The sequence below is a fragment of the Salmo salar genome, chromosome ssa17 (assembly GCF_905237065.1).
Source record: "Salmo salar chromosome ssa17, Ssal_v3.1, whole genome shotgun sequence".
Taxonomy (NCBI): Eukaryota; Metazoa; Chordata; class Actinopteri; order Salmoniformes; family Salmonidae; genus Salmo; species Salmo salar.
Window position 1 is genome coordinate 17997805 of NC_059458.1, and position 10663 is coordinate 18008467.

A 10663-nucleotide genomic window follows, 5' to 3' on the forward strand; every position below is an offset into this window, starting at 1 on the left:
TAGAGAACCCTCTGCATATGAACCAATCATTTATTATCACTTGCTGCAAAATCAACCAATCCATGAACATAGCCTACGTGAAATACCCATTGGCCACCATACCAATGTTCGCAGTAAAACCTTACTTTTTAAGCCAATCCAAACAGGGGATACTTGATTATGCCTATAGACCTACACCGGCCATCCCCATTAATGGAAATCAAATTCCTTTGCGGTCAGCTTGCAAAGGAGTTTCTGATGTCAAACTTCTGGTTCATCAAATTCCCAATCGTAACTACATGACTTTTATACAAATGTCATATGTCTTCTTGGTTTTAAAGTGAGCCCTGTGCTGACCTGAACGGTCTATACTAGGCTATAGCGTTTCAGAACCTTGGACAGGTCCAATAGCGACTAGATTATAGGAAAGCGAAGCACCTTTGTAACCACTACATTAGTGTGTGTATGTGTGTCAAATCAAATCAAATGTTATTGTCCACAAACACATATTTAGCAGATGTTATTGAGGGTGTAGCAAATGTATTGTATTACTAGCTCCAACAGTGCAGTAATATCTAAAAATTCACAGCAATATACACAAATCTAAAGTAAAAGAATGGAGTTAAGAAATATATAAATATTAGGATGAGCAATGTCGCGTGGCATTGACTAGAAACAGTAGAATAGAATACAGTATATACATATGAAATGAGTAAAGCCGTATGCAAATATTATTAAAGTGATTAGTGTTCCATTATTAAAGTGACCAGTGTTCCATGTCTATGTACATAGGGCAGCAGCCTCTAAGGTGCAGGGTTGAGTAACCGGGTGGTAGCCAGCTAGTGATGGCTGTTTAACAGTCTGATGGCCTTGAGATAGAAGCTGTTTTTCAGTCTCTCGGTCCCAGCTTTGATGCAGCTGTACTGACCTCGCCTTCTGGATGGTAGCGGGTCTAAGGGTCTAAGGGGTCAGGTAAGGTGGAGGTAATATGATCCTTAACTAGCCTCTCAAAGCACTTCATGATGACAGAAGTGAGTGCTACGGGGCGATAGTCATTTAGTTCAGTTACCTTTGCTTTCTTGGGTACAGAAACAATGGTGGACATCTTGAAGCAAGTGGGGACAGCAGACTGGGATAGGGAGAGATTGAATATGTCCGTAAACACTCCAGCCAGCTGGTCTGCACATGCTCTGAGGACCCGGCTAGGGATGCCGTCTGGGCCGGCAGCCTTGTGTGTGTGCGTGTGCGTGCGAGCGCAAGTGCGTGTGTGTAATCATTTGCTGATGATTTTCATTGCAATACACCTCCAACATTACTGCCTTTTCCAAAATTACACCATAACCTGCATGGCCTTGCAGGACAGTGTGCATGAATATAGTCTACTCTCATGCTGTTCTCAATCTGTATCATAAAGACTGTAAGTGCTTCCACTAATGCATGTTAGTGGAAGCATGTTTCTTAAGCTTTTATACCGATCTCAAGCTTTTGTTGTGATTTGCGTGAAACACCCACCATCAAAAGCTTTTATAACGATGTGGTGAAACACTTTAGTATTCCATCGTCTTTTTGCCGTGACTGCCCCAGCACACGACTCCTGCCTTGTCCTGCGGTAACATAATCACAGCTTTGATCAGCATCGGAAAATGTGACATTGTGGTTCGTGTCACTGCAGCCAGGAGAACAAAGCCATAAGCTGAGAGTGTTAGAGCTTCAGTGGTGAGAGACTGTGGATAATAGAGCAGAAGTTGTGCTGTAGAAAGGGATGAAGACAACAGCTGTGTCCTCTTACAGAGCAGAGATCACCACTGTCAAGGGATCACACGCAGTTGAATAAGTTCAAACATAACACCATAAAAAAAACTATACAGATAAGTTCTCGCCATTTTCCTCTCCTCGTTGGTTGAACATTAACCCACTTGCCAAACTGTTTGATGGTCACATGGACACCTTTGAAAAGACGTTTGGCAGTTGGAGCCATTCCCAATACTACAATCATTGATTACAGCCATAAGATTGAGCTAATGTAGTTTACTCAATAAGGTTGGGGTCTTATTATTCAATTGAATCCAGTCTAATCGGGAACAGAATAAAAAATTCCAGTCCTGGTGACTGTAAACATCAACATCAGCCATCCCGGCTAACAATTGTTGGTTCTCAGAATCGTTACGGGAACATTCTGCTACCCCCTTGGCATCGGTCCCAGTTAGTGAGGTGTGGTAAAGAGTCTTGTAATCCTGTGGCTGTGATGTTTATAGGGCCTGAGACTCAGACAAGCAGGCAGCGGTATGAGGAACAACCCCTCAGAGTGCAGACTCAGCACCTCACCGCTGATATACAGCCCCGACGGGCACAGGCGACTACAGGAAATTATATATTTTTATATATATATATATATATATTTTATAAAGTTCCCTGGAGTCCTGAGATGTGAGGACAGATCATGTGACTGTTTGCATTCATGCTCTGTGTATGTCTTGTATTTCTGTCCTAGAACTGGATCACATTGAGGGGGTACATAGCACGTCCTCTCAGTTTCAATAGTTCTGAGTAGTTCTGGTTGAAGAGATCCAAGAGAAATCCTCATTGGAGAGCTGAGATGGCCCTCCAAATCAATACACTTTCTGGACAGGAAGTGACATCTAACTCCATAGGTGCATGAATCACACACTGTGCCATTCGCCTTGACTGCATATAACTGACTGTGTGTGTGTGTGTGTGCGTGTGTGTCCAACACATAAATGAGTTAGATAGAAGCCGTTTGCTTCTGTAAAGACCCACTGCCCTGTGGAGCTCCAGTGCCAAGCTTCCGCTCCCCACTGTCCCCCATGGTCCAACTACACAATGGTAAAGCTCCCATGTCTTCCTCTTGGGCCTGTATAAAAGCCTTCTCGCTCATGCTCTGTCCACCAAGGTTACCATGGCAGCTATGATTGTTCTGTGTGCCAGGAGGGCCATTACCCACTTTCCTGTCCAAACAGGAAATACACAGAACCTATCTCTGTGATTTGGAAGGAAATTGGGGCATTGGAGGAGGACGGTTGGGTTCCGACAGGAGTCTGTCACCTCAGCCGACCAGCGCTTTGCCAGCGGGCCAGTGCTGAGGGAGGAGGTACTCACCGCTGCAACATCCCAGGGTAAGGCCACTCTACCACTCTGCAGGGGAAAAATAACATGTAAAAAGGCCCACAAGTAATTGCTGTCCTACCTGTCTACTTAAAGCTAGAATTCAACCAGTTGAAACACATGTACTGGCAGCTTTGACATTCTGTAATGGTGCAATCCATGGACGCACAAGCATCAGAATCCTCCCTGTGAATTAATGCATCCATGTTTTTTTTACCTCAAAATATGATAATTACAAGTGCTGCTGTGTGAGATAAAGAGCTTAGATGTGTCATCAAGTGTTTCTGACGGTGTTTTACCTCCCTCTCCGTCTCCTGCTGTTGATTTCACAGGAGTGATCCAGTCCTGGGGTGTCCTCTCTGCAGGCAGTCTCCTCTCTGCAGGCAGTCTCCGGGCAGAGGGGAAATTATCCATGGCAGCAAGGGCCATTGTAGTAATTCCTTGACTGTGAGGTGCTGTTACATTGATTGAGTTATGGACATAATTGAAGGAGATGAAAGATTTCAAGAAGAAACTAAAAACAAAGTGTGAAAAAACTCAACCACATACAAGTGATTTTAATCATATGCTTTAGAATTTCAGCCATGTACTGTACATGTCACATTTCAAAGGATCCATTTAAAGTGGGTCAAAAGTGTGAAGCTGTGAGAGTAAATTCTCAGGTGTCCTTTTGCCTTGGCCCTGATAGAATTCTTTAAAAGATATGTCAGTGTTCATTAGAAATCGTGCTATAGTTGTGTAATGGATCCATTGAAACGAAGGTCTCAAGTCAAACCATAGATGACTCAGTAATGGGTGAAATGGGTATACATAAAAGTATTTTGGATTAGCATAGGATTCCGATAGATGTATATAGCAGAGCTGGGTTCAAATACTATTTAAAATCTTTCAAATAAAAGCGTTTGAGTCTGACTGGAGTGCCAAATGGGTGGGTTTGCAGTTTTGGTCTTTGAAATTATTTCAAATAGTATTTGAACCTAGGTCTGGTAAATAGGAAGGATGCATATGTAATGCTCGTCGTATTGATTGGACCAAAACGCAGCGGGAATGTGTATACTCATCTTCTTTTATTTAGAAGGCAACGTGAACACTAAACAAAATAACAAACAATGACGAAGACAGTCCTGTAAGGCAAAACGCTATACACGAAACAACTACCCACAAACACAGTGACAAAAAACCCTTACTTAAATATGGCCTCCAATTAAAAGCAACAAAGAACAGCTGCTTCTAATTGAAGGCCAAACAAAAAAAACCTGAACATAGAAATAGACTAAATAGACACAGACATAGAAATATACTAACATAGAACATTGCCCCAAAAAAACCGAAACACACTAAACATACACCCCCTGCCACGCCCTGACCAAACTACAATAACAAACAACCCCTTTTACTGGTCAGGACGTGACAGCATAGACGGGTTGGTTGTTTAGCAACAAAACCGACGCATGTGCAACTAACTATGGGAAAAAACAGACAGGGTTGGCTTAGATTGTTGACAACATGTAAACTATATTTCGTCTCCAATGTTTATTGAAAACGAATACATTTTCACAATGAGCACTTGTCTCTTAAATACTTCGTTCCAGTTGTTGGTTCACTAGCTAACACATTTTTGCCATAGAATTGACATGAAATCAGTCAAAACATCTCAAAACAAGACATGTTATGAAGAACAAGACAAACCATATGAAATGGGTCACTTACGATTCCCTGCATGGCAGTTTCTTGTCATGCTGGCTAGCAATCAGCTAACAATCAGCTAACAATCAGCTAACCCATCTATAGGGAAGGACATTCATAGGATGCAGAATAGGATAGAGACTACACTCACTGGCCTTTCTTGGTAATGGTAGGGCTAAATACCTTGATCTGTGTGTGTGTGTGTCTGTGTGCGTGCATGGGTGGGTGTTTGCGGGTGTGTGTGCGTGGGTGCGTGGGTGCTGAGTTAACCCAGGGTACCACCTGAGTCAAGGAGGAAGTGGGAGCTGTGCCACACAGACCAGACTAGCCCTCACCAGCCAATGTATTACTCCATCACTAAAGACTAGGGCCGACATTCAGTCATTCCATAGTGCTTCAAATCTCACAGAAAGTCAATATTTATATGCTGTTAAAGTCATATAAAAACAAAATGTGTATTTGTCTGAAATGATTTTCTGTTATTACAGCTGTTATTGCTGTTGTTTTTCCCAAAGCGGTATGTGTAATAATGTCAATGGATCATGGTGGATTTCATACAGTAATATGTGTGGGTATTCAGGACTTTAACAAGCAACTTGGGGAAGAAAACAAGGTGAACAGCCTGTGGATCCAGTCTGAATCACAGAAAGTCATTATCTACTGAAAACACCTTCCCCAGAGGAGGAGCATGGAAACTTCAAACGGATATCTTAATATTAGAATGCAGTCACATTGCACAAAACTAGGGGAATTGCACTGGGAAATCTGTGAAAGCTTGATATGCCTGGGCTGCTTAGGTAAGTGCATTGGACAACTGTACATCAAAGCCTCAAAATATTCAGTGAGCAGAGCAGAAATGGTAAGAAAAATATACTAATGTATTAGTCATCTCCCTCTGGCCGTAAATATAGTGAATCTCATCTAGGCACATTCCATAAGGCAGCCAACAGGGAATCTTTTATAGTACATTCCCTGAGTGACATGTTCCACAGTGACATGGGGTGCGTCCCAAATAGCACCCTATTCCCCATATAGTGCATTACCTTTGAGCAGGGTCCATAGGGCTCTGGTTAAAAGTAGGGCACTTTTAGGGAATATGGTGCCATTTGGGATGCAGAATGGTGAGAGCTGACAGAAATAAAAAATAGAGTATGTTGTGTGTCACGTTGTATAAATGATTGGAGACAGGAATTTGTAATAGGGGGGTTTAATACTCCACCAAAATATACAACATGCCATGAAAAGGCACGGGGACAAAGCCCAAAGCAAACATGTATACAAAAACACTGGGATGTAACCCAAACAAAAGAGCAAGGTAAAACCTCTAATAAATACACGGGACAAGACCCGCAAAACACTACACGGGACAAGACCCATAATTACGAGTACACAACACACGCAGCACGAAAGCCGAAACAACAACGCACAGGTACTCATAAGACCAACGGAGATGGAACAGTAACCCACAACACAATGGTGAACAGAGGGCACATTTATACAATTACTAATCAGGGGAATTGGAATCAGGTGTGCGTAATGAGACAGTTCAGTGAGACCTAGAAGGCCGGTGACGTAGACCTCCAGAACTGGTACACGGAATGAGCAGCAGTACCGGTGGAATCCGTGACATTGTGTCCTCAACACCCCTTAGTAGAATAGATTGTTGGTTAGCAGAAACAAAACTTCTAAACAAACGTTTGTTGAACTTTAAATTATTAATGAAGCCAATTACAGTACCAGTCAAAAGTTTGGACACATCAACTCATTCCAGGGTTTTTCTTTATTTTACAATTTTCTACATTGTAGAATAATAGTGAATACATCAAACTATGAAATAACACATATGGAAACATGTAGGAACCAAAAAATTGTTAAACAAATCTAAATATATTTTATATTTGAGATTCTTAAAAGTAGCCACCCTTTGACTAATGACAGCTTTGCACAATCTTGGTATTCTCTCATCCAGATTCATGAGGATGTCACCTGGAATGCATTTCAATTAACAGGTGTGCCTTGTTAAAAGTTCATTTGTGTAATTTCTTTCCTTCTTAATGCAATTGAGCCAATCAGTTGTGTTGTGACAAGGTAGGGTTGGTATACAGAAGATAGCTCTATTTGGTAAAAGACCAAGTCCATATTATCGCAAGAACAGCTCAAATAAGCGAATAGAAACAACAAACACAATTACTTTAAGACATGAAGGTCAGTCAATCAGAAAATTTCATGAACTTTGAAAGTTTCTTCAAGTGCAATAACAAAACCATCAAGCACTATGATGAAACTGGCTCTCATGAGGACCGCCACAGGAAAGGAAGACCCAGAGTTACCTCTGCTGCGGAGGATAAGTTCATTAGAGTTACCAGCCTCAGAAATTGCAGCCCAAATAAATGCTTCACAGAGTTCAAATAACAGACACATCTCAACATCAACTGTTCAGAGCAGACTGTGTGATTCAAGCCTTCATGGTCGAATTGCTGCCAAGAAACCACTACTAAGGGACACCAATAAGAAGAAGAGACTTGCCTGGGCCAAGAAACAAAATCAATGTACATTAGACCGGTAGAAATCTGTCCTTTGGTCTGATGAGTCCAAATGTTTGATTTTTGGTTCCAACCGCATGTCTTTGTGAGACGCAGAGTAGGCGAACGGATGATCTCCACATGTGTGGTTCCCACCGTGAAGCATGGGGGAGGAGCTGTGATGGTGTGGGGGTGCTTTGCTGGTGACACTGTCAGTGATCAATTTATAATTCAAGGCACACTTAACCAGCATGGCTACCACAGCATTCTGCAGTGACATGCCATCCCATATGGTTTGCGTTTAGTGGGACAGTCATTTGTTTTTCAACAGGACAATGACCCAACACACCTCCAGGCTGTGTAAGGGCTATTTGGCCAAGAAGGAGAGTGATGGAGTGCTGCATCAGATGACCTGGCCTCCACAATCACCTGACCTCAACCCAATCGAGATGGTTTGTGATGAGTTGGACCGCAGAGTGAAGGAAAAGCAGCCAACAAGTGCTCAGCATATGTGGAAACTCCTTCAAGACTGTTGGAAAAGCATTCCAGGTGAAGCTGGTTGAGAGAATGCCAAGAGTGTGCAAAGCTGTCATCAAGGCAAAGGGTGGCTACTTTGAAAAATCTAAATTATAACATATATTTTGGTTTGTTTAACGCTTATTTGGTTACTACATGATTCCAGATGTGTTATTTCATAGTTGTGATGTCTTCACTATTATTCTACAATGTAGAAAATAGTAAAAATAAAGAAAAACCCTTGAATGAGTAGGTGTGTCCAAACTTTTGACTGGTACCGTATATCAACATAAAGGAACACCATTTTAAATAACATTGTAAGGATTCTTTCAACAAGCAGCAGTTGGAACGATGAATGAATGATACAGCTAGTGCGCTATTTTTCAAGAGCAGTGGTTGAATATCTAGAGAGGTCTTAAAACATGACTGCTTCAAAAGGACACCTGAAGTAGATGTAGGATACGTTCCAAATGGTGTCCTATCTCCCTATGTAGTGCACTACTTTTGACTGGAGCCCTAGGGCTCCGGTCAAAAGTAGTGCACTCTATACATTTAGATTTTAGTCATTTAGCAGACGCTCTTATCCAGAGCGACTTACAGTAGTGAATGCATACATTTCATAAATTTTTTCTCCGTACTGGTCCCCCGTGGGAATCGAACCCACACCCCTGTCGTTGCAAACACCATGCTCTACCAACTGAGCCACACTCAGTTGGGCATATGGCATGGGGTCCCATTTGGGACAGAACAGTATATTAACCTTGTTCAGCTATATATGTCTGTTATTATGTTTTCGATTGTGAGTCATGAAGATCAGTGAAATCTCATCCGGCCCGAATGTGTGGACAGTTTCAAATCAATTTGTATTGCAGTAGTATCTGAAAGGGCTGAAGCAGCATTATTATGCTATGTAAGAAGATTGTTCTGTGATGATGACCTTTCGCTAAGCACTAAGCCTTGGAAGATAATGTTTGATAAAAAAGAGAATATGTAGAGAAAGCTTAATATGTGAACTCCAAATAGGCCAGAGGACAGGTTTTTGCTATCTCCGTGGTCACAAAGCTACCAGCCCATTTGGCATTTAAACACATGTCTGCGATAACATCCTCTTCTTTTCTTTTCTTTTTCCCCTGGCCTCTAGAGAAAATCTCTGAGCCTTTCTAAATGTCAAGTTAAGTGTTTCTCTTGTCCTGGCTTGACAGGAATGAGATCCCTTCTCAGAATTGGAAGAGAATCAGGCTGAGAGTTGCCAGGGACTATGTCGGATATCACCCTTTCAAATCTACACCCTTTATTGTCTTTCAACCTGTCAAATTAAGATAGCTACTGATGCTCTCTACCCGCACACTGAGCTAGAGAACTCAAGTATTTCAATTGAATAAAACGTGGAGCCATAACCTATGTATTTGCTAACATTGCTAACAAGGTACATCGATATACACTATGATCTCTGTTAATATATGTCGATGTCAGCTTCCCATCTCCCTATTGGATAGCAACAGCCAGTACTCAAACACTTCCCCTCCTGCCATGCTTGGCTCACTGCAGTTGTGTGAACTCTCTACCTCCAACACCAGAGTGATACTGTGCAGACTTTACACAGTGAGTTACATAGAGAGACTGAAAGTCTGAAAGCGTTGCATCACAGAAGTCAAGAAGACACCCAAACATATTGATTAAAAGCTGTATAACTGAATATTCCAGGAAGACAAGCGGGGAGGAAGCATTTAGAAATGACTACTGCTTATAAGAGACGTGTTATAACAAGATGATTACTTTTTTTGTGTGCTGGAGCCAGGCCAAAGGGAGCGAAACACAGCTTGATGTGATGTCACATGACATAAAGCACATAGATATCATCAGAACCGGTGAGTGCTACTCACTAACATACAAATGATACTATTCAGTGTCGCACGTAGCACTATCTTGGAAGACGGTGAGAAGTGCTCATGTCTCACAGTTCCTCCATGAGTGTTGGAGCCCACCTACTCTTAAGCTGTGACTCTTGTGAACTATCTTCCCTTCCTTATCGCTGACCAGCGTTGGGCCAGTAGCTGAAAAGTTGCTGCTTCACTTGTTAGGTGATTAGGTGGGAAAAAAGCGGCCCATTTGCCCTTGAGCAAGGCACTTAACCCTAATTTCTCCAGGATCGCTGTCAATAATGGCTGATCCCTGACCGCGGCCCCCACTCTACGAGGGTTTCTCAGGGGGAGTGGCATATGCCAAAAACATATTTCCAATTCACACCACACGCTTATACAGGTTACACGCTTGTACATGTGTGAAACAGGACAAAAATAAGCACCCCCTATTTGACCTTTGGTTTGATGACCTGTGATATAGAACCAGGTAGGAGGTGCGTGAAAACAACAAGACCTTTCACCTTCCAGGAAAGGATAGAAGAGGACGCAGCCATTTTAGAGCACTAAAGCACAGTCCTAGTCCACATGCAGCATACAGGTACCTCTCCCTGACTCTTACCTCTTATTACTTTTGAGATTCTTGGTAATCTCTCTACTTCTATCTCCTTCTCTCTCACACTCTTAGAGCCTTCTCCGCCCTATCTCCAGGAACGAATCACGCACAACCTGTGAACACAGAGTCCTCGGTTCCCAGTGAACTTTGCAACATGTGTTTGTGGGTAGACAATAAAAGGATCCGTGGGTTGCCTCTGTCCTCGTCGCTATTTCCTTTCATGTTCTCTTCCTACGAGGCCGAGTCACCTCACTACACTGTATCTAAACACTCCTCGGCTCGCCTGTCAAAAATAGACAACAAAGGGGCTTGGATGAAAGGAAAAGGACCATTTCTACAGAATGTTCAGCTCTGAGATACTG